Raw genomic sequence first — 24758 nt, forward strand, 5'->3', positions numbered from 1 at the left:
AAGCAGACAAACAATTACCTGAATCTCTCAAACAGGGGCCACTGCCCCTGAGATGGAAGATGTTGGCAAAGAGTCTGACTTCTTGCTTATTTTTTTAAAGTTTTTTTTTTTTTTTTTAATGTATTTGAGAGAAAGAGAGAGTCAGAGTCAGAGGGAGAAGCTGAGCCAAGAGCCCAATTTGGGGCTCGATCCCAGGACCTGGAGATCATGACCCAAGCCAAAGTCAGAGTCACCCAGGAGCCCCAGTGTTTGATTTTTAAAAAAAAAAAACATTATTTGACAACCGCTAAGGTAGTAGATGTTAAAAGTTCTCATCACCAGAAAAAAAATTATAATTTTTTTTACAGAAAATGTATTAATAAGGTAAACGTATAGTTTTTATTTCTTAAGGTATCAAGTTGTTATGCTGTGCAACTTAAACACACACAATATTGTATATCAATTATAGCTCGGTAAAACCGGAAGGGGAAAAAAGTAGATCATATCATCACAGAAGCATCTCTCCTCTCGAGCTCCACATGCGTCATCGCCAAAGCAACCGTCCATGGTAAGGCAGCTAAGGTGGAGCAGAGGATTAATGTGCCGCTGAGCAAAAGGAGGGGACCGTGGAGAAAGTTCTGCTAGGCTGTTAGCATCTATCTACGAACGTAACGCTAAAGAAGAGAAAGGACCTTGCCAACGCCAAAAACAAGTACTCGAGATTTAATGTGGGTTTTTTTTTTTTTTTAAGATTTCATTTATTTGTCAGAGAGAGTGAGCACACAAGCAGTTAAGTGGAGCAGCAGAGGGAGGGGAAAGCAAGCTCCCCGATGAGCAGGGAGCTTGATGTGGGACTCGATCCCAGGACCCTGCGATCATGACCTAAGCTGCAGACAGACGCTTAACCCACTGAGCCACCCAGGTGTCCCGAGATTTAATGCGTTCATATGCCCCAGTCAACTAAGCCATGATTGCCATTATTAACAAAGACACACCGTATTTCATACCACGTTTGCATCTTCCTATCAAGTGCCAAACTGTTGTTAATGCTTTGAACATGTGATCTAAACAAACAGTAGCTGGGGCACCTGGCTGGCTCAGCCAGAAGAGCATGCGACTCTTGATCTTGGGGTCATGACTTCGAGCTCACATTGGGTGTAGAGATGACTTAAACAAACAGTTTTTTAAAACATTAAAAATTTTAAAAAAATAGTAAACTTCTGAAGAACGATTTTTTTTTTAATTATGTGTTCTCAGGGGGTACTTCTCTAAGTGGGGTGTCAGAATCAATGGGGAGAGCTTGATAAAATGCAGATTCCCAGGCTCCACCACTGGCCAAGTAGAGAAGCCCCTCAGGGGTTGATGCTTGGGAATTCCCATGTTAGTCAAGCTGCTTGGATTGTATCTGTGCCCAATACATCTTGAGAAGGTCTGTCTTAGAGTTAATTCAGGAAGCCGCCCTGATGGTCAGGACACAAATGACTACTTGTGAGCCAGTTTTGTGAAATAATGAATTAGAGCATGCGTGTGGATATGCCCTCGCTCCTCACACCCACGTGACTTGTGAGGAGAGTGGTCAATGGTTTCATCCGGCAACCTCCTGTGCTTTAAAAACTGCAATGTTATAAACGCATGGCATTTAAGAATGTGGCTGAGCACGTCATCACTGCCTCCCCCTCCCCATTTGTGCTTTTTTAGCTTTTTTTTTTTAAGATTTTATTTATTTATTTGTCAGAGAGAATAAAAGAGCACAAGCAGGGGGTACAGCAGGCAGAGGTAGAAAGAGGCTCCCAAACCCAAGCCGAAGGCAGGTGCTTAACCCACTGAACCACCCCAGATGCCCCCAACTAAAATTTTCTAATAAAATGATATAAAGATGAAGGCTGTGTATCAAGGCAGTAATGTTGACCTTGACAATTCACTCTGATTCCCGCTGGCCTTTGCAGCATTGAGGTTGGTCCCAAGTCCCCTCTGCTCTGTTCTCAGGAGACAGCAGCCTCCCTTTACCTATCTTGCGCCTTCCCTCTTTCATTTTAGGCACAGTGCACGTGTGACCATCTCCTTGAGTGAATGAGACTAAGCCAGTTGCCCGGATCCACCATCCAAGCTAATGTCTGTCTTTCCCCAGGCCCAGCCCATACCTCCCATTTTTCTACTCCCTAATGGGCATTTTCCGTCCAAGTTTGGAGGCATGAAAATATGAGCTGGGGTGTGGGGGTGAGGGGACGGAGGGGATCGAAAAACTAAAAAGAAAGCATTTTCTTACCACCATCATGATTCCCTAACCCAATTCCAGATTTGTCTGTGTTTCTGTTTTCTTTGGGGTTTTGATCTACAAGCTATTTGACAAAACTGATACCGACTTTTTTGTTTGGTTTTATAGAATGTCTTTTATACCAGGGCTATTTACATGTGAGATTCTGATTCTAAGGCATTTAAAGTTAAACACTTATATCCAAAATTCAGGTTGAAAACCCATTATTTTGAAAATTCAAGTCATCTATATAACATTGAAACTGCCAGGGGATTCTACAAAGAAAACATGTTGCTTTTATTACAAGAAAAGAGCTTTCCAAAATTTCTGGTGTGTCTGGAGCGTGCCATGGGCTGAGTCAAGACAGACTTGCTCGATTTCCACTCCATCCCAGCCCTATCCTGAGTGTTCCGATAGAGCATAGGTCAGTATTTCTATTTTGTCCTATTTATTGTTTCAGAATAGAACCGCTTTTGCTGTCTGAATATGGCTTTAACTGTATGAGGTACCAGCACCTACTCAAGCCTTCTCTTTGCTTGACCCTACCACAAGGCTGGGGTCTCCTGGTGAACCACAACTCCAGTATTTTCATTCATATTGTGATCTGATCTGAGCCAAAGTTTCTTGTATTAGCCACAGCCCCTGTCTCTAATCTCAAAAAATAAGGAAGAGCTTTATAAAAGGAATGATATTAAAAAATTAGCAAGAGCCAGAGAAGAGGGATTCACCATATTAAAGGGTTTTAAACTGAAATGGCTTGAAGCCCTTTTCCCCACGTCCAATTGGAAAAATTTGTATCTATAACAGGGAAATTCTACTTGGATCTCCTTCTGGGGATTTCTCCTCATTAAAACTGGGCTTTACAAAATTGGTCTTGCTGGTTTTGTGTTTTGCCTTCCCTTGTGCCCTGAGGATACAACTACTCTGGTCTTTCAATGTCACCGTGAATGACCTTGTCTCCCTCTCCAACCCATGGCCTTGCCTCTCTCTCCAACTCATTTTGTCTTAAAACACAAAAGTAGAGTTCTGCCCGGGTTCTCTTCACAGTAGTATTATCAGTTTCCACCCCACACTCTACTATTTGGTAAAACAAAACAAAACAAAAATACTGTTTAAAAGAATAAGACAGCCTCAGACAGACTCTGTTTCAAACCTTGGCTCCATCACTTACCACCTACAAGGTCTTGGAACGTCACTGCTCAAAGTTTTGTGGAGCTTTAAATAAGTCACATGCCTTGTCCTGAGCTTGACACAGGGTGAGCACTCAGTCAGGACTGGGTCCTTCCTCTCTGCTCCCTCTCCAGGACCAGAGGCCTAGCTCACATGGTCTATCCAGTTTATCTGGAGTAGTGGGCCCTTGCCATTTGGTTTGGCCACCCAGCCTCTCCACCCTGTGTTTTGGGAATGTCTGCTGAATGGGTTTTAATGGCGATTCAGGGAAATTGCTGGGAGTGCAAATCTAATGAGAAGTTGCTTGAGATTGGCCAAACATCGTCTGGTCTGCAGTCTTCCTTGTTTCTAGGGTAATGGCACGTAGCCTCGGCCCCACTATCAGAAGACCTTCACCATCCTTTGACTCAGAATGGCAACCCAAGAGAGACAGGTCAGAGTTCAGCCTCTCCTAGGTGAGGCCAGCACCAGAGGTGACTGGAAGGGTGCTTTCTTGGGGCAAACATGGCATTGCCAATAATAGCGTTAATAGTTGCCAGAAAACCAAGTTCTGGCGGAGAAGACACAAGACCAGAGCCAACTACAGAAGTCTCCCCACTCCCAATCACACACATGGCAACTTACTAAAGACAAATAAGTACATGTACATGGGGTTAAGCCTCCGCTTCGGTTCGGGTCGTGATCCCAGGGTCCTGGGATTGAGCCCCACATCGGGCTCTCTGCTCACGGGGAGCCTGCTTCCCCCCCTCTCTCTCTCTGCCTGCCTCTCTGCCTACTTGTGATCTCTGTCTGTCAAATAAATAAGAATCTTAAAAAAAAAAAAAATACATGTAGGTGACTCATCTATCCCTCTAGTTCACAGAGCAGCAAAAGACAAAGAAAGAAGGACCAAATTCAAATCAGCATGGCTTTTGAGATCCAAGGCTTCCTACTGAGAATAAAAAAGTTCCCTCTTATGCAACTTGATAATAGAAAGGAATCTCTGAGAATTTGCCATGTTTTTAAATTCTGATTTGCAAGTTGAACCGTTTAAACCTGTTTTCTTTTGTAAGAAGTTGTGAATCAGCTTCGACTAGTTGGCTCTCTCAGGAGTGACACTGTCAAGTCTCCACCTACAATTTCTGCTCCCACCAGGCTTTCCTCCTGCCAGACAAGACTGGGAAGCTGACAAAGCCAGTTTGGTAAATGAGTCAGTAGTAGCTGGTAGAGAAATGACCAGCGGCTGCAGCCACAGCTGGGATCAAATGCAGAACTTAACGTAGAACAATCAAGAGATTGTTTTTAGGGTGACATCATACACCGTGAACCTTTTATTCATCTGCACAGAACAGAGAAAGAAAGGGTCACTAATTACAGAGAGGCCGATCAGAGAGCAATCCGGATTTTATAGCAGGAGCCTGCCCTCTCCTTGTCGGTGATGGTGTGAACAATAACCTTTTTTATTGTCTCTGATAAAGGGTGCGTGAGAACTGGAATTGTGATAACAAAATCACCCCTATTTCCTTGCCTGTGTCGCTGGGCTGCCAGTCCGGGCCCTTACCTGGGATGAGCTGGTTCCTTTGGATTTGTATGCTCATTTTTCAGCCAAGATTAGAATTACATGATATTGATGAAATGCAGAGTTTTGAAAGGCATGCCTAATTATTTGGTGGTGTGCCTTTTGGTTGTAACTGGGATTTCCTAGGTCCTAGTGAGCCATGAATTAGATCAGAGGTTGGCAAACTCTGGCCCACAGGCCAAATGCAGTCACTGCCTGGTTTTGTAAATGGAGTTGTACTTGGCACAGCCATGCCTATTGCTTACCTATGGCTACCTTCATGCAACAATAGAACTGAGAAGTTACAACAGAGATCGTCCGACTGGCAGAGCCTAAAATATTTACTATTTGCTCTTTACTGAAAAAGGTTGCTGACCCCTGAGTTAGATGCTTCTCTTGCTTTTTTATACTACAAAGGCACCTTGATAAGTACTGTAGTCACATGAACCGTTTCACCAGATCTAACCACATGTTTGCATGGGACAAGACAGAATTGAGGAGGCAAACCAAGGGTTCTCTTTCAAACACAGACTCGCCCTTGAAATTCCACAGGTGACCAGATGATTGGAATTCCAGTGTAAGAGAACTAAAAGCCCACTGGCATAATTCCAGAAGGATTTGCTTTTATAGTGGAGGGTCTGAAGGATGAGACGGCCCATGAGACCTTTTCTGACCATGTTATAACAGATCTTGCATCTAAAATCCCCTAAAAACCAGGGCATCTGGCTGGCTCAGTAAGTAGAGCATGCAACTCTTAAAATCAGAGTCATGAGCTTGAGGCTCACGTTGAGGGTAGAGTTTACTTTAAAAAATAATAAGTAAATAAAATCCCCTAACAACCAATCAGAATATATCTGTTGAGAATCTAGCTTAGCTGTTATTAACCCTTTTGGGGGTGGGGGTGGCTAATACTTAACGAAAACTGACATATACACAGATATCCACAATTTCATTTGTAATTTTCGAGGGTTCTTGGACTCCCAAGAACCAGATTAAGAAACTGGATCTTTTTTTTTGTGCTAGTTGTGGGAAAACAAAATTTAAAAGGCACCAGCCAACAAACCTGTTTTCAATTAACTTAATTAACAATTAGCAAGTACATACTTGGCAATTAATTTAAAATTAGCAGCATCTACTAAGTGCCAAATAAGTGGTACATATAAAAACATTACTGAAATCGAGAGACGACTGTTGTTTAATAAGGTGAGAGAAGCCTTCACAGAAGAAATGGGATTTATCTTCAGCTTGGAAAGAATAGCCTAGTGTTAGACACGCAGAAAGGAGCAGGGAGGGATGGTCCACAAATTCTTCTAGGCTCAAACAGTTCTCAGTCTTAGGTTTATTACCTAGGGGCCCCGGGCAGAGGAGCATCAAGACATCCCTAGAAAAACAGTTGCCTCTACAGATCTCCAGATTTTGAGGCCTCAAAAGAAATCTCTTCATCTTGTCTCTTGCTACTATTGTGACCTGGCCATACTTGGCCTAATGTTCTACTGTTGCCTTCTTAAAATCTGTTATAATTTTTTAATAAATAGTAGCATTTTCATTTTGAACTGGGCCTTGCAAATTTTGTAGCCAGTTCTGATCCTGGGGGAAGAATGGGTCCAAGAGTAATATGATCAAACATGGATAAGACAGGAAAATGTAGCACTGTCCCCATCCCCAAGCTGGGACACCAGTCTAAAGGGTGAAAGAGCTCCAATTCATGGATGGCATACTGAGGTCTTGTCACCAGGCCTTACAAATAAATTTAAACTCCTTCAGATGATTAATATAAAGCTAATTATAATCTTCAAACTTCTCTCATAGCAAGGGCTGCCTAACCTTTCACTTGTGCAATTAAAACCTGCTTTCCTAAATTTTAGGATTTCTATCACATTTTTAAAAAAGAAAACCAATCCCTAAATGCTATGGTTAAATGAGGGGGGGAAAGATTTTAAGATCTATTTTCAATTTCATTATTTATGTCTTTTATTTTAAAGCTTACTCTATTTTTAATTCTCCAAGTTGCTGTAACAATTCGGGTTGTCCCTTTCACCTACCCGGAGTCTTCAGTTCAAGAGGCTCCAATCCTTTGATCTACCTAAAGGACCAAACTTTCCCCCCCTTTTAAAGAATTACCAATGCTTTTTTTTTTTTTTTTTAAGATTTTATTTATTTATTTGACAGAGAGAGAGCACAAGTAGACAGAGAGGCAGGCAGAGAGAGAGAGGAAAGCAGGCTCCCTGCTGAGCAGAGAGCCCGATGCGGGACTCGATCCCAGGACCCTGAGATCATGACCTGAGCTGAAGGCAGCGGCTTAACCCACTGAGCCACCCAGGCGCCCCAGCTTTCCCCACCTTTAAGCCATATGATGTTCCTTGCGAGTTAATTCAAAGCAATTTCCTTCAGAACTTCGTTGTTATTGGAGATTTTGCTTTTCTTCTGAGAATGAAGAATTCTAAGCTTGAATAGAGTGGGAAAACAGCTTGGTACCGCTGGAACCCTCAAGGTTCGAATTTGGTTTGAAGAACTCAGTATAGGGATGCCTGGCTGGCTTAGTTGGTAGAGCATGTGACTCTTGATCTTGGGGTCATGAGTTCAAGACCAACGTTGGGCATAGAGTTTACTTTTAAAAAGGAGGGGTACCTGGGTGGCTTAGTTGGTTGAGCCCAAATCTTGATTTTGGATCAGGTCATGATTTTGGGGTTATGAAATCCAGACCCACGTTGGATTCCTCACTGAGCATACAGCCTGCTTGGGATTCTCTCTCCCCTTCTCCCTCTGCCTCTCCCCACTTAGGCATGCACACTCTCTCTCTAAATAAGAAATAAAGTCTTCAAAACAGCAAAAAGGAATGTAGAGAACCTAGTATTTATTCAAGAGACTACCACAGTGCTCCCGTTACTATGAGAATAAATTTGAACTCTTCCTCAGGGCATAAATGCAAAATGTAAAACCAATGAGCAGAAGGAAAATGATGTTAATGGACCACATGTTTTAATGGTAATTCAGGGGAGCGACCATTTTGTATAAAAAGAATAGTATTTGAATCTGACAATTAAGAAACTAGAGACTGGCTAAGCTAAATATGGGCGGGAAGTTCTAGCGTCCAATTCAGTTTGCTTTGATGGAAATGATCAGCCATGTAATTTAAGTCTATTGTAACTAGACAAAATAGAGAAGTTCATGTAGTTCTAAAAGATCAAGAGTGGAGATGCCTTAAGTCAGTGGTTTTCAAGGGGGGTCTATAGGTCCTAAGGATCCCAAGACACTCTGAAGGAGTCCTAGAGATCAAACTATTTCTGTAATAAGATATGAAGATGTCCTTTGATGTTCACTGTGTTGACATTTGTACCAATGCTACTAAAGCAGTGGTGGGTGGAGCTATAGAGTCCTTGGCCTGAGTCAAGGCCCCCAACTATACTAGGAGTCCCAGCAAATTTGTCACTAACCTATACTTATAATTCAAAAAACAAACCAAACCAAAACAAAACAAAAACATTTTCACTTAAGAATGTCCATGACGATGTAGTAAAACTTTAAATCTCAACCTTTTTAATATTTTGTGTGACAAAATGGAAAGTACCCATAAAGCTCCCCTCTTCCACCCAGAAATACAATAACTATAGAAGGAATACTTGTACAACAGTTTGAGTTGTGAGCCTTTGGTTTCCATGGTGCACTATTTTTGCTTGAAAGAATAACTGACAGACACTGGTTACTCAGACTCGGGTTTGTTGGTTATTTTCTGAAAAATCCAGTCCCTGAAAGGAAAACAACAGAAGGTATTTGTTGCCAATAGAAAAATTTAAGTTTCAAGCAAAAATGAGGTTATTGAAAACCTGTCTGTCACCATGAGCTTGACAGCTTTCCAGTATCTCAAGACTTCTCTGATAAGATTGGTGTTGATATTAACAGATGTACTTTCTTGATATGTATATCAACATTTGGAAGATCTGCATAATTCAGTGAACCAGTATTTTTCAAGTGATCAATGCACAATATAACCAAGTCATGCATGGATAAAGCAGCCACTGAAAGTGAAAATAGAGCAACAGATTTTAATGGAAGAGCATGGATCTGAAACTGAGAGGATTTCCAATTCTACACTGTGACTTACCTTTAAGAAACTACACTTGTCGAGAAACTCAAACCTACCGTTATTTGAAATACTCCTTTATTTTCCACTTATATATCTGCGTGAGACCAGATTTCCTCAGACACTTCAACCAAGATAACATACTGTGACAGATTCAAATTAAATGCAAAAGCAGAGATGAGACTCCTGTCTTCTATTAAGCCAGACATTAAAGAGATTTGTGAAACTCCTAAACAGTGCCACTCTTTTTTTAAAAAAAAAAAGATCTTATTTATTTATTTATTTGAGAGAGAGAGAGAGAGGCTGTACAAGTGGGGGGTGGGGAGGAGGCAGAGGGAGAGGGAGAAGCACACTCCCCACTGAGCAGGGAGCCCAGCACAGGGCTCCATCCCAGAATTCCAAGATCATGACCTGAGCCGAATTTTTTTTTTACTATTTTATTTATTTATTTGAGAGAGACAGAGAGTGAGAGCAAGAGAGAGCAGTAGTTGGGGGCGGGGGGTGGGCAGGGAGAAAGGGCAGAGGGAAAGAGAAAAGCAGGTTTCCTGCTAAGCAGCGAACTTAACTCAGGGCTCATTCCCAGGACTCTGGGATCATGACTTGAGAGGAAGGCAAGACGCTTAACAGACTGAGCCACCCAAATGCCCCAACAGTACCACTCTTCTTGCTCAAAAAAATTTTTTTTGAGAATATACTTATTTTCATAAAGTATATTATTTACAGCATAGGGTTATTACTGTGCTTTTTAAGTATTTTTTAAAGTTCTCAATTTTTTTCATACAGTAAATGTTAGCAATTTAGTCCATTGTAAACTGGAGCTTTTGAGGCTTTTCAATTTTTTTTTTTAAACTAGGCTCCCAATGTTGGGCTTGAACTCATGACCCTGAGATTAAGAGTCTCATGCTCAACCAACTGAGCCAGCCAGGCGCCCCAGGCTCTTCAATTTTTAAGAGCATAAAGGGAAGACCAACAAGTTTGAGAACCACTGCCTTACAGGAACTAAATACAACTCGATGACATGCAACCAATTAGTCTTACTTCTCTGGCATGTTTTTCCTCATGTCTGTTTCTGATTTCTTCTAAGTGAGGCTGTATGCCCAGGAACTCCTGGCTTTTAAGGTTCCTACCACTCTGTTCCAAGTCTCCATGGCCAAAGCTAAACCAGGTGGCTTAAAAATGTCATTTAGGGAGACAGTGCCTGAATTGATGGCAAAGTAAACCAGCCTTCCAAGTGATCTTATCTGTCGAGACCTGTGAGGGTTCGTTAGACATGAAGGAGCAATCAGTGATACAGACTCAAAAGTAAGCATTCTGCATGAAATGATTGAATCCAACCAATTTCATGGAGAATTTGGTCTCCTGTGTTATATTTGATCCAGAGCAGAAAGGATATTAACCTTTTTTTCTTCTTCATTAAATTTGCCACTTGGTGGTAATTATATTACAAGGAGCAGATTAGCAGGTTATGTAAGGAAGGTTCTCCCGGGTTTGGATTTAGGTTGTTATACTACTTGATTTTCCCATTCTTGAGTTCCTTTCTTGTCCAAGACCATAAATCCAAGAATTTCCCAGCATCATTCCAGGAGTCTAAACAGTCTTTTAAACAGCTGCAGAATGTTGATGGTCTCATGATTCTTTAAAGGAATTTTTCTGTGGGTGGGGGAAGCCACCGCCTTATGACTCTTAATTAAATGTTGAAAGCTCTCCCGCAACAATATTAGGAACAATGTGGAATCCTCAGAATGTCAGTGTAGATAAACTGTCCCCTCTTCCATAAATAAGAACTTGCTCCAGAAAACTCCCTATCGCCTTCTTCCTTTCTGTTTCATGAAAAGACTATTCTTGATAAATGGCAAAAGCAAATGCATGGCTTCCATAATTGTATTCACTTTACCACATTTCTCCTGGCACTGACTACCTAAGGCTATCACACTGGTTGGACTCTAGGACTCACTTGCTGTGGTGTGGATGGAAACGCAGCCAGGGCAAAGGTAATTTTCTCCTATGACACACTAAGCAATAACCTAAACACAGTTGTGCTTCACCGGGGATGAGACCAGAGGACACACAGAGCTCCTGCAGCAATTCAGCATCACCCGGGGTCCCGCTGCAGGCTGGGACAGGGACCAGGGCCTTAATGAGCCCCATGAAACTGAAGCTGGAAACAGCTGATTTGTGGCCAGTGGCTCCTTAGTCCCTCCCCCCATGTCAGAATTAATTACAATATTACAACGGTCAATTAGCCATTCTGAATTGAAACCAGTAAGTTAGCAGAACACTTTGGGTCAGGGAAGATGCCAGAAAGACTTCTACACACAGAGTAAATTAGCATACTGATTAATGGGATCCCATTAATGGGATCAGTTATCCCTGATACTGTGAGGCTCTGGCCATCAATAAGGAGAGGGAAAACCCATGGACACTTCTGGACTTCTACACACAGAGTAAATTAGCATACTGATTAATGGGATCCCATTAATGGGATCAGTTATCCCTGATACTGTGAGGCTCTGGCCATCAATAAGGAGAGGGAAAACCCATGGACACTTCTGGACCCATCAAAACAAAGCTGCTTTTTTATATGCCTCTCACCTTGATTGTTTTTGGCATTCATTTTTATTAGATTTTTGAAGTTCTATTTTCTGAGCAGTTTTGTAAAATTTGGTGGCTTCACACACAGTATGGGTGTTAGGCAAGTAATCTCTCTCCTAAATGGTACCATCAACCTGAGAGTCCAGGGTATTTTCATCAATTTCCTGACACTGGAGGCCTTGCAGCAAGTCCTTAACAGTTAGATGTCTTTAAAAAGTTAAGCAGCTGTCTTTATTTATTTAGATAAAATGTGAATTTCTTCTTTTTCTCCATCAAGAGGGTTGTATTAGGCTAACCTTTCCAATCTACCCCAGAGTCAAACAAGTAAATGAGTCAAACACTCCCAAGCCAGGACTATATCAAATGCCCCAGTATTTCCAGGTTTAGTGACTCAGAAAACAAAGATGAAGTCTCAGACCTACTGACTCAACTACACTGAATTATAAGGATGGAAACCAGACCCTGAACTATGGCAATCCTATAGGAAAGGCCACCCCGATGTAGCGAGGAGGGCATTTAGGTTTGCTCCTATTTAAAAGTTTGGTTACATTTTTGAGCACACCTAACTTTCAAATGTAAAGTTAATTTGAAGCTATTCTGCTCAGGAACCAGATTTTCCTGCGTACCCAAATCTGGAATGTCTTATCTGCAACCCAAAGCCTCCACACTCTCCATTACTACAGAAAAGGAATAAGTAAACAGATTTTTCCACACAGTCAACCGCCTCTGTGAAAAAACACAAAAGGAAACTCAAGATATTTGTAATCACTCTCTGTGAAATCTCTGGCAGACGCACAGGTGGATTGATTCCAACAGTGTTCACTTCCTGCTACTGCCACATTGAGTAATTGTTAAGAAGCAACAGTGCTCCAAGTATTCAGCACACAGGGGACAACTGTGGGTGAAGAATTAGCTGAAAATGGAAGAATGATCCAGAGAAGCAACTTGCCTAAAGAGATAGCTTGTAAATTCAGTACCGAGAATATCTTGGAATCACAGAAGTCTAACTGGGGGTCTGAAGTCCATTTCTTCAAGTCTGGATTTAACTGAAGAACATTGCACATAGATATAAAACAGAGTTTCCAAGTGTTGATTGGGCATTGTTTAAGGGAGAGGGCACATATGCAATACAAACTCGTCAAGAGCAGGTCACTGTCTTATTGATCTTTGTGTCTACAGTGCCTAGCATGGTGACCAATACGAAGTAGATGCTCAGTACATGTTCACAATTGATCTATTTTATGGTAGAAGCCTTGGTTATTAGAAATATTGATTTTATCAGACATCCCGAATAAGCCTAAAAGCCATTTAATTTTTCTTACGTCACTTAATTCTCCTTTTCCTAATTCAAAGTTTGCCAATCATACCACTGGCCACAGATAAGTTTTCCCCACTGTCTTGATATCAGGAAAGTCCCTGGAGCATGCATACAAGTAGTCTAGTCGCAGAAAAGGTATATCTCCCACTATAAACTGATATATTGGAATTCTGGCCCATGATTTATTAGCATGACTCAGTACAGTAGAGTTGATTAGCTCCAGATAAACTAATAATCATCGAGTTTCCAAACCAGTAAAGCTCAAGACAAAACCTTGATCTGTGCCAAACCTTCAAGAGATGTCAATAAACAGGCAGTACTACCTACGCCGCAGGCCAGTCCTGATAGCATCAACGCCACCCACCACGGGCAGCAGTTCTAATGGTGGCCTAAATAAATAAGACACAACTATATAAATAAATAAAAATAAACTTTAACACTTTTGCTGCTTTGAACGGTAAAAAACATTGAGAAATGGAAGTGAATGTAGCAAAGCAGGTGAAAATACAGCTTTTGGAGGACACATGGGTGGGCAGGGGATTCAGTGGGAGGAGAAACAGAGATCACTACAGAAAGTCAAGGTACATAACAGGCTATGCTCTCAGAGAAATCTCAATTAAGAGGAAAACATAAACACCCTACCCAAGAGATAGACAAGGAAAGTTATTTGTCTTGGTCAAAGACAAATTTTTTCTTGGGAAGAAAAGACAAATCTTTTTCTTGGAGAAGAAAAAGTCTCCCTTGATAAGGTTGTCAGATTCAGAAATAAAAAACAGGAGTGTCAGGGATATCTAGGGCAGTGAAACTATTCTCTATGATACTATAATGGTAGATAAATGTCATTATACACTTATCAAAATTAATAGAATGTACACCACCAATGAAGCCTAATGCAGACTATGGACTTCAGGTGATGTAATGGCTCAATGTTGGTTCATTGATTGTAACAAATATACCATTCTGGTGGGGGATGTTGTTGGTGGGGGGGGGAGGCTCTGTGGGTATGGGGAGGAGGGGTATGTGAGAACACTATAGTTAATGCTCACTTTTGCTGTGAACTCAAAGCTACTCTAAAAAATAAAGTCTATTTATTTTATATAAACAAAATACTTATACTAAAAATGTATTCATCGTTTATTTGAAATTCAAATATAACAACTAAAACTGAACTATGACAAAATATTTTTTATCAAAGTTATGGTGTTTAATAGTTATGTGATATTTAAGAGGAGAATGAAGAAGGCAGGAGTGGGGGAGGGGGGAAAGCATTTGTCTATTGTTCATTCTGCACCAGGTCTTATTCTAAAGAGCTGAAAATCATGAAACAGAAGACAAAGATACATTAGAGGAATAATAAAGTCAAAAATTGACTCTCTGAAAATATTAATAAGATTAATAAATCTCTAACAAGATTAATCAAGAAAAAAGGGAAATCATGAGATATTCTTAAAGACAGAGAACAGAGGGTTGTTGGAGGGAGGTGGGTGGGGGATGGGCTAGATGGGTGCCAGGTATTAAGAAGGGCACTTGCTATGATGAGCACTGGGTATCATATGTAAGTGACAAACCAATGAACTCTACTCCTGAAACAAATATTGAACTAACTAGAACTTAAATTAAAAACAAAAATAAAGGGGCACCTGGGTGGCTCAGTGGGTTAAAGCCTCTGCCTTTGGCTCAGGTCATGATCCCAGGGTCCCGGGATCGAGCCCCACATCGGGCTCTCTGCTCAGTAGGGAGCCTGCTTCCCTTCCTCTCTCTCTCTGCCTGCCTCTCTGCCTAATTGTGATCTCTGTCTGTTAAATAAATAAATAAAATCTTTAAAAAAAAAAAGAAATAAAAATATTTTAAAAGAAAAAAAAGAAACAAGATAAAGCAAAGAATATCAGCAAAGCAATGTGACCGCAATATAGCACAGATCTAAAAGGTAAGACTATACTATAATCAATTTTTTTGGCTATGCATTTGAAAACACAAACAAAATGCACATATTCCTAGGGGGGAAAAATAGAAAATTGACTTAAGAAACAATAACCATATCCATTAAAAAAAAGTAAATCAGTCATTTAAAACCTTCCTATAAAAAGAACAGTAGTTTTGTAACCAATTTCTACATACACTATTATAAACCGTTTTACTAAACATTAAAGGATCAAATAAATCTATCTTACCCAAACTCAACCACAGAAAAGAAAAAAAGTAAATAATACTGAAACAGACCTGGAAGATGGAGAGGATCTCTACTTCTCCTCATACTCCCTCCCCTACACACACCAAACAAATAATAATTTATGTGCCATTAATGTTAAAGACATGAAACTTCAAACTTTTAAAAGGAAGGCTATTTGGAGAAGCCCATATGACTGCAGGATAGGAAAGAACTTCTTAACTCACAAAAAGCATTAATCATAAAAGGAAAAAGAATGAATACATTAAGAACTTCTGTTTTGAAACTTCTGTCTTACCATAAAAATATGAAATAGTCACACATAGTCACACACAATTAGGGAGAAGATATACGGAAACTATATAACCAACAATGAATTAGTATCCAAAATATATAAAAAATAAACAAGCCAGTTTTTTTTGAAAAGGACAAAATATATGATCAGACATTTCATTGGAAAGGAATGTAAATGGCTAATAATTATATGAGAAGATGCATGGGGCACTTGGCTGGCTCAGTCAGGGGAGTACGCAACTCTTGATTTCAGGATTGTGACTTCCAGCCTCACATAGGGTTGTTGAAATTACATAAAAACAAAATCTAAAAGAGAAAGAGAGAGAGAAAGAAAAGAAAAGAAAAGAAAGAAAGGAAGAAAGAAAGAAACAGAGGGAGTGAGAGAAAAGAACAAAGAAAAGATGCTCAACCTCAGAAGTCACGAAAAGGAAAATTCAAATCATGAGATACAATTTTACATCCCACCAAGTTACAGAAATTTGAAAACCGAAAGGATTGACTTTTAATAAGGATTTAGAGCAAAAAGAAGTTCCACCTACCACCAGTTTTAAGTATGAATTGGTATGACCACTTTGGGAAAGAGTTTAGGATTCTTTTTAGAAGCTGAATATGCAACTCCACTATGATCCAGCAATTTCTAAATGTACATCCTAAAGAAATCTGTACATGGATTCTGGGAGACCTGTACAAAATGTTCACAGAAGCATGTCTGCAACAGGTAAGACTAGAAATAACTCAAATGTTTATTCATAGGATAATATAGATACATACACATACATTTTGGGATATAAGTACAGTGCAATTCTTTACAGCAGAGAAAATGGATGCACTACTACTTTAAGCATCAGTATGATGAATGAAAAAACAATGAAGAGAATACATTATATATACTATGATATGTTTTGATTCAATTTTTTAAAATAAGCAAAAATTGGGGCACCTGGATGGCTCAGTTAAGCATCTGACTCTTGATTTCAGCTCAGAGGATGATCTTATAGGGTCATGAGGTCCAGCCCTGCATTGGGCATGGAGCCTCCTTAAGATTCTCTCTCCTTCTCCCTCTGCAACAACCTCCCACTTGTGCACACTCTTCCTCTCTCTCTTGCTCTCAAAAAAAAAAAAAAAAAAAGGCAAAATTAAGATATGTATTGCTTAGGGACATATATATTTATGGGAAAACAATAAAGAAAAGAGCATTAAAAACAATATTCAGAAGTGGGAGAAGATATTTGCAAATGATATATCCAGTAAGGAGATGGTATCCAAAATATATAAAGAACTTATACAACTCAATACCAAAAAAAAAAACAAATAATCCAATTAAAAATGGGCAGAAGACATTTCTTCAAAGAAGATTTATAGATGGCCAACAGACACCTGAAAAGATGCTCAGCATCACTCAACATCAGGGAAATGCACATCAAAACCATTTCATACCTGTCAGAATAGCTAAAAATCAAAAACATAAGAAACAACAAGTATTGGAGAGTCCGTTGAGAAAAAAGAACCATCTTGCACTGTTAGTGGGAGTGTAAACTGGGTGCAGTCACAAACAATACGGAGGTTCGTCAAAAAATTAGAAACAGAATTACCCTATGATTCAATAATTCCCCTACAAGGTATTTACCCAAAGAATATGAAAACATTAATTTGAAAAGATTTTTGCACCCCTATATTTATAAGCATTATTTACAACAGCCAAGATAGAGGAAGCAAACCAAGTGTCTATCAACAGATGATTGGATAAAGAAGATGTGATTTATCTATATCTATATCTATATCTATATATAATGAAATATTATTCAGCCACAAAAAATAAAATCTTGATATTTACAACAACATGGATGGATTTAGAGGGTATGATGCTAATGTCAAAGAAAGACAAATGCCATATGATTCACTCACACGTGGAATTTAAGAAACAAAACACAGAAAGAAACAAACATGAAAACAGACTCTTAACTCCAGAAAACAACCTGGTGGTCACCAGAGAGGAGGTGGATGAAACAGGTGAAGGGGATTAAGAGTACACTTATCTTGATGAGCACAGAGTAATGACAGAATTGCTGAATCACTGTATTGTACACCTGAAACTAATATAACACTATACATTAAGTATACTGGATGAAAAAAATTAAAAATTAAAAAAACATTTCAGAATACTGACTCCCTTTTGAGAGAAGACAGGATGTACAATCATGACTAACATGCAGGGAACTCCTGGTATTTATAATGTCCTATTTCTTAAGAAATATGGGGGTTCCAGATGTTCACTTAATTATTATGCATCATAACACACATACAACACATATTCTTTTGCATTACCAAATATTTATAAAAACATGAAAAATGTTTAAAAAGAACTTACTGTATAACACACAGTCAGCATTCAATACTTAATGTTCTGTAGGAATGGTGTTATGCAGCTACCGGAAGATCTCTAGTGACATGGGACTCGGGGGCACTGGGTCACTAACTGTCCGGATAGGACCCCCCCCCCCATTCATGCATGGCACTGGTCTTGTCAGGATCACAGCCTAGGAACGTGAAGTAGTGTTTCTTCTTTAGCCAGCAGTCAGGTTTATCTTTACCCCTTCATCCTCCTCATCTATCCACTCAATAAATATTCAGGTACCTCCTAAGGTCTGGGAATCTCCAGACTTCAGCTTTCAAAGTCCTATCGTTTAAAAAATCCTAGGACAACAAATCTGTTCTCAAATTATAGATACGTGGATGGAGTCTAGTCCAAGATGCATCTGGTCATTCTCCATTGGCCACCACTTCTACCAGTATAGATTGCTCAGATTCATAAACTTGCACAGCCTACAGCTCACAAACCTCTCCCACATGTTGGCCATTTTCATCACCTCAAGCCTGGGAACAGAAGCTCCCAGCTCCCAACCACTAACATGAAATATCTACATGACAGGTGATCAGGCGAGTTTACCATGAACTGACAGTGATATTAGAGAGGGTCTATGTATATTAGTTTCCTGCTGTAATAAATTATCACAAACTTCAACAAAACAGATTTGTCATCTACATCTCTGTAGGTTAAAAGCCCAACGCGGGTCTTACAGGGCTAAAATTAAGGTGTGAAGAGGGCTGCATTCTTTCCTGGAGGCTCAAGGGAAGAATCCATACCCTTGCCTTCTCCAGCTTCTAGAAGCCACCCACATTCCCGGTCTCCTGGTCCCTCCTCCACCTGCAAAACCAGCAATATCAGATTAAATCCTCACAGAATTCCCCTGACCTACTCTTCTCCTTCCCTCTCCCCACTGTTAAGGACCCTTGTGATTCCTTCTGGTCTACCCCATAATCCAGGACAGTCCCCTTGTTCTAGCATCAGCTGGTGAGCACCCTTACATCCTCTTTGCCATATAAAGTAGTATGCTCAGGTTCCAGGGATCAGGGCATGGACATCTTTGGGGGTGGGGAGTATAATTATCCATCACACTATGAGACATCACTCATTATTTCCTAATTTTCTCTCTAAATCTTAAAATCAAAGAGTAAGCTATCAGGATCATGTTATCTCCACCTTCCAGTGAAATGAATCACTTGAGCTATGCCTTAATGTCTATCTTTAGAAAGGATCCAAGTGTGATTGAACAACCTCTGTGTGTTTTTTAGGAACAACTGAAGTCAATGTTTGGCACATTACTCAATGTTCTCTTAACCTAAGAGCCTGCACTATAAATTTTTGCTGGAGTTTAATTCCAGGAAAACTTCTGATTCGGCAGATGGATTCATCAAATGCAAACAACGTGGACCACAGTCTTGCCTGCCTTGCACTGGTGGTTAGAAAACTTCAGAATGAAATTCATCCCACTTCCTGTAGATAGTTTGTTTTATTTTAACTCTAAAAAAAAAATTCTTAGTTTGGATTTTTGAAGTTACTGCAAATACTCTAAGAAGCAGTCATTTGTTTTAATAAATATAGTAAAACCATCTATTAACCATTTTTAATTTTTTAAATCTTTTTTTAATAAAGATTTTATTTTATTTATTTATTTGACAGACAGAGATCACAAGTAGGCAGAGAAGCAGGCAGAGAGAGAGAGGGAAGCAGGCTCCCTGCCGAGCAGACAGCGCAATGCGGGGCTCGATCCCAGGACCCTGAGATCATGACCTGAGCCGAAGGCAGAGGCTTTAACTCACTGAGCCACCCAGATGCTGCTATTCACCATTTTTTAAAAGAAAATTACTTTCAATGACTTTTGAAAAATTTACAAATGCTTTAGCAGGTTCAGAATACTGTAATTAAGAAATATTAAGGTTTGCTAAGAACTTGGGGCACCTGGATGGCCCAATATTAAGCTGGCTCTTACTTCAGCTCAGGTCATGATCTCAGGACTGGAGATCAAGCCCTGCATCAGGTTCCCCGCTCAGCAGGGAGTGTACTTGAGATTCTCTCTCCCTCTTCCCCTCCCCCTCCTCACGAATAAATATAAATAAATTTTTTAAAAAATATTTTCTAAAAACTTATCTCTAGTATGTGCTCCACAGATATTTGGTGAATTATGCCTAATAAGCAGTTTTGTTCAATCTAATCCCCCTGACCTAAATGTTCCTAGAATATTCCATGGTTTTGAGGCCCCAAATCACCAGAGGTAATATGGGAAGGCATAGATAGTAGAGGATATGCTTCTCAGTCACACTTCTGCATGTGCAGGCTAAGAGTTCCTTCGGCCACTCTGACACTCAGAGCAATTAGGTGCAAATAAACCCTCCAGCACTTATGTGGGATCATAATACATCCTGACATGCCTTTCCAGCTTGAAATTCCTTTAATTACATTTATGCAACCTATGTTTCAAGCAAACAGGAACTTTCAGGGTTCTCCAAAATTCCTTTACTTACGCCGTGCTCTGCACTTGGCGTAGTTCCACATCTCTCATTGTCACCCCCCGAGCACCCCCATGTGCGTCCTTAAATGCCACCTCCTCCATCCGGCCTTGCATGACGTAGGCGCTCACTTTTGAAACTCCATGGTACTTTATTTCTTTCTTATGGTTCTTATACACTATGTTCTGCTTCCTAATGCAAGTGTACATACGCAGACATGCACACTTTCTTATGAACCATTTGAATTATTTATCTTTATATCCCCTTTTAGAAGAGAGTGTCTTATAAATAATATGCTCTCTAAAGTATTCATTGAATTTAACTGCAGTACTTCTTAAATACATGCATAAATTTTGTCCTACTAGGAATGGAAACCATGCTACTGCTGATTACATTGCATTACACTGTATAGACCAGATTATCTGAATAGTTTACCCAAAGGTTTGTTGAAATTCAAATATATTTAGTTTAAGATTCAACAGCTCCCTCTCGTGGCCTATGTGGGCAATTGAGTTCCAGAGTTAAAACAGAATTTCATTTCATTTTTAGAACTTCAATTTTTTTTTTTAAAGATTTTATTTATTTACTTGACAGACAGAGATCACAAGTAGGCAGAGAGTCAGGCAGAGAGAAAGAGGAGGAAGCAGGCTCCCCGCGGAGCAGAGAGCCCTATGTGGGGCTCGATCCCAGGACCCTGGGATCATGACCTGAGCTGAAGGCAGAGGCTTTAACTCACTGAGCCACCCAGGTGCCCCTTATTTTAAGATTTTATTTATTTGTCAGTGAGAGAGAGAGAGAGAAAGAGAGAGAGAGAGCGAGCACGCACAAGGAGGGGAAGCCACAGGCAGAGAGAGAAGCAGTTTTCCTGCCGAGCAAGGAACCTGATGTGAGACTCGATCCCAGAACCGTGGGATCATGACCCGAGCCGAAGGCAGAGGCCCAACTGACTGAGCCACCCAGATGTCCCATAAAAGTGTCATTTTTTATGTGAATAATAAATAGAAGCAATTATTGGTCAATGGTTTCCATCTCAAATGACTATAAATCTGCTTTTTAAAAAACTAATAGATTTCAATTTAAATATTAACAAATATTTGATTAAGGCTAAAAAGCAAGTTTTCAGAAAGTCATATTTACATGTGTAGTACATGAGAATGAATGTATCTTGGAACTCAGTGAATATATATAACACTCTGTTTTTGTTTTCAAAAAACTGGAACAATATCAATTACAAATAAGTTTAAAAGCTCAAGCATTCTAATTATACAGTCAAATGTTCAAGTTTGAAATGGAACAATTTAAAACAAGGAATCAAGTAAAATGGCAAAACGTTAAACCCAAAGAACAACTCTTCACGAGCTCCAAATCCCTCATGTCACCATGCCTATGACCCGGGGATTTCTCCCATAAAGGGAAAAGCTGACTGAAGGAGGTCAAGGTCTGGCTGTGGGTAGGTCTCCATGCTCTGTGGTGGGCTTTCTAAGGAATAGCCTTAGAAAGTCACACAGTGAGAGGCTAAGCTTCAGGAAAGAAAAAGTGTCTGAATTCTGGTTGGGCACAAAGAGCTCCAGTTGGCCAGAAGGCTCTCCAGAAGGACTTCAGGGATGTAGGGGTGGGGATCCTAACCTCCCCTATTCCTTCCTGACTGCAGAGAGGAGGAAAAGAAAGAGAGTGGCAACACTGAAATATACATCTTTATTGCTAACGTGACCTCATTTGAGAAAATAAAACATCTATTTAATAAAAGCTTTTCTAGGATACAAAATGTCTCTTTCCCTTTGGATTCCCTTTGTCTAGGATTCCAACCATTATTTCCAAGCACCATAAGTTTTGTGAACAGTTTGATGGTTTTCCTTCTGTAGTTGTATTTTTATATAAAATCTGACCTCAGAGAAGCATTTTCATTAATGACATTTATTCTAATTGGGAAGGATGCACAAGAGAAAAAAGGAGAACACACATACACATTTAGCATGTGACATTAAAAAAATGTTTTTAAATACACATAAAGTATTGCTAGATGAGAGGTTTTTTTTAATCATGAGTTTACCAAAAAGCAAAACAAAACAAAAAACATGTAGAAATTGTAACTAGTTCTACTGTTATTGAGTTTGTTATTCTATAGTAGGGTATAAAAATGCATACTGTTTTTCTCTTCCATTAATAAAAATCATGTAACTTTGGGGCTCCTCCTTCTTTAGAAACACATTCACGGGGGGTGCCTGGGTGGCTCAGTGGGTTAAAGCCTCTGCCTTCGGCTCTGGTCATGATCCCAGAGTCCTGGGATCGAGCCCCCCATTGGGCTCTCTGCTCAGCGGGGAGCCTGCTTCCCCCCTCTCTCTGCCTGCCTCTCTACCTACCTGTGATCTGTCTGTCAAATAAATAAATAAAATTAAAAAAAAAAAAAAAAGAAACACATTCACTTTCTCTGAGTATCACCCAAATTATAATGCCCACTGAAATCCACCCAGTCAGGGAGGCTTCAATAGTCTCCTTCGTCCTAAATATCAAAAACATTATAAGACTGGCTGGGTAAATTCTTAAGTTTCTCATAATTTCTTTTCATCTTAGTGTACACCAAATGATTTTGAAGTAAGATATAAAAGTATATGATAATCCATTCATTCATGTAATATACACAAACTTTGGAACCGAAATACCATTATGTAATCTTTCCACAAATGAATACAAATAGTTAAAAATTTTAAAAATGCACCAAGTAAGCAAAATATTTTTAAAATAGCCCTTAGTTCAGGTCAATGGTAAACGGCAAACCGTCAGGTAAGGGTGACAGTCCATGAAATCAATGATCGTCAACCAAATCAGCCAATCACCTCACTAATAAGCTGCACCTTACTTCTACCAATGGCTACTGAGAGAGAGATATCATTGGGTTTCGGACCTGTAAATGTCATCTCAAAATGGATTTCCTAAATTTTGCATTGTCTAGCTCAGTTAAAAGCTTCCCATAAGCCGTCATCCACTTTAGCTGGAGAATAAGGAATACAGAAAGACCTAAATGGCCTTCCTTACATTCTTTAGCTGTTTTAGTTAGCCCCAATGGGTAAATTATGGCTATAAATAATGCTTAGATTAAAAATATGATCTTTTGTAACATTGCTATCTATCCATCAGAAAAGACATTTGGGCCTTACAACCATGATGTGGTTGTTAATACAACTCAATTTATAACAAGACATAAATATGTTACATACATATATAATATTAAAATGTGTTGAACCCTAAGTATATGTCCATCCAATAGAAAACAAAAAGCCCCAAAACACTCCCAGGTTTTTATCACAATCAAATATCTTAGAAATGGAAGAAATCTCATGTTTGGTTTTCCAATGTTATGAGGTGACTAATTTGCATTTGCTTACAAAAAAAGTCATCCCCAAGTTTGCCTACAAATGGATTGGCCCTTGACAGTAGAATATTTGGTGGCAATACTGCAGATTAATAAAGTTCATTTATGGTCTAAAAATATAGAAAGAGGAGGCCTAACTTCAAAAAGGAAGATGTCACCCAAGGGCCTGACAAAAGGTACATGTTGAAAGTCAAGAAAAGCAGAGAGTTGTGGGTCTGAGACTCCAGAAAGGACAGTAAGGAGGGGAAGGGGACGGAGGACCAGAAGTCCTTCTTACCAGGTTTGGAGCACTGGAGACACGTAAGAACAAGTCCTGGAAAGGAAGGGAAAGATATGTTGTTAGTACACAGATATGTGAAAGATTATTTGAAGTTAAATTTGAATGTTAGTTCTCAATTTGACCTGAAAAAAATATATAAAGAAAAAATACACATATGTGTATACATTTGCATACAGACGCATACACACACACATACACACAGCCCACATGGCCTTAATAGCAGATTTTAAAAGAACTGAGAAAATGATGCATTCTACCCAGCACACTCGGATCACACAGCAGCTCCATGGTTCTGGCCGTGTTATTTTATAACTCTCAGCCCTGGGTTTCGAATCCATTGATCCCTGGTTAAGTGCACAGGCTCTAAAGCCAGAGTGCAGAGGTCAAATCCCAGACCACTACTTCTTGCTGAAGGACCCAGGGCGGTTATGGACTCTCTCTGCCCCGCCAGCAGTGAACTGAATGAGAACTAAGTGAATTAATATATACAAAGTGATTAGAGCAGTGCCTGACACATTGTAAGCACATGCGAATGTTATGCTGTTATTTTGGGGATTTGCTTTCCATGGCTACCAACGAGACAGTTTCTCAGGAACTCTTGTGCCTTTACAGATATTTATTGGGCTCTCTCCCTGGGCTCACCATCCGGAAAGAATTTCAGTTCCCCGTCCCTACCTCATACCATCCTTCGGAGCGCATCATCAGCTCTTAACTTCAGAAGGCACATTTTCCTGGAAGCTGCCTGCCACCCCTTGGTTAGCATCGTGCTAATTTATGTTCATCAGACCATCTGGGTGAGCAGCTACCTATTCGCTCTCTTGCTCGCCAAGCTAACACGTATTTAGTAATCCTGGCCGCGGGCTTTGGT

General features: G+C 39.9%; 1 long non-coding RNA gene across 1 annotated transcript in view; it reads right to left on the bottom strand.

Annotated features, from left to right (window-relative positions):
- The window catches only part of LOC123924928, a 116785-nt gene that overhangs the window by 52482 nt on the left and 39545 nt on the right, over window positions 1-24758 (bottom strand). Inside the window, exon 2 of the long non-coding RNA XR_006814870.1 lies at window positions 23888-23923. This is a non-coding gene — a long non-coding RNA (uncharacterized LOC123924928). The remainder of the gene's footprint in view (window positions 1-23887; window positions 23924-24758) is intronic.

The sequence above is a fragment of the Meles meles genome, chromosome 14 (assembly GCF_922984935.1).
Source record: "Meles meles chromosome 14, mMelMel3.1 paternal haplotype, whole genome shotgun sequence".
Lineage (NCBI taxonomy): Eukaryota > Metazoa > Chordata > Mammalia > Carnivora > Mustelidae > Meles > Meles meles.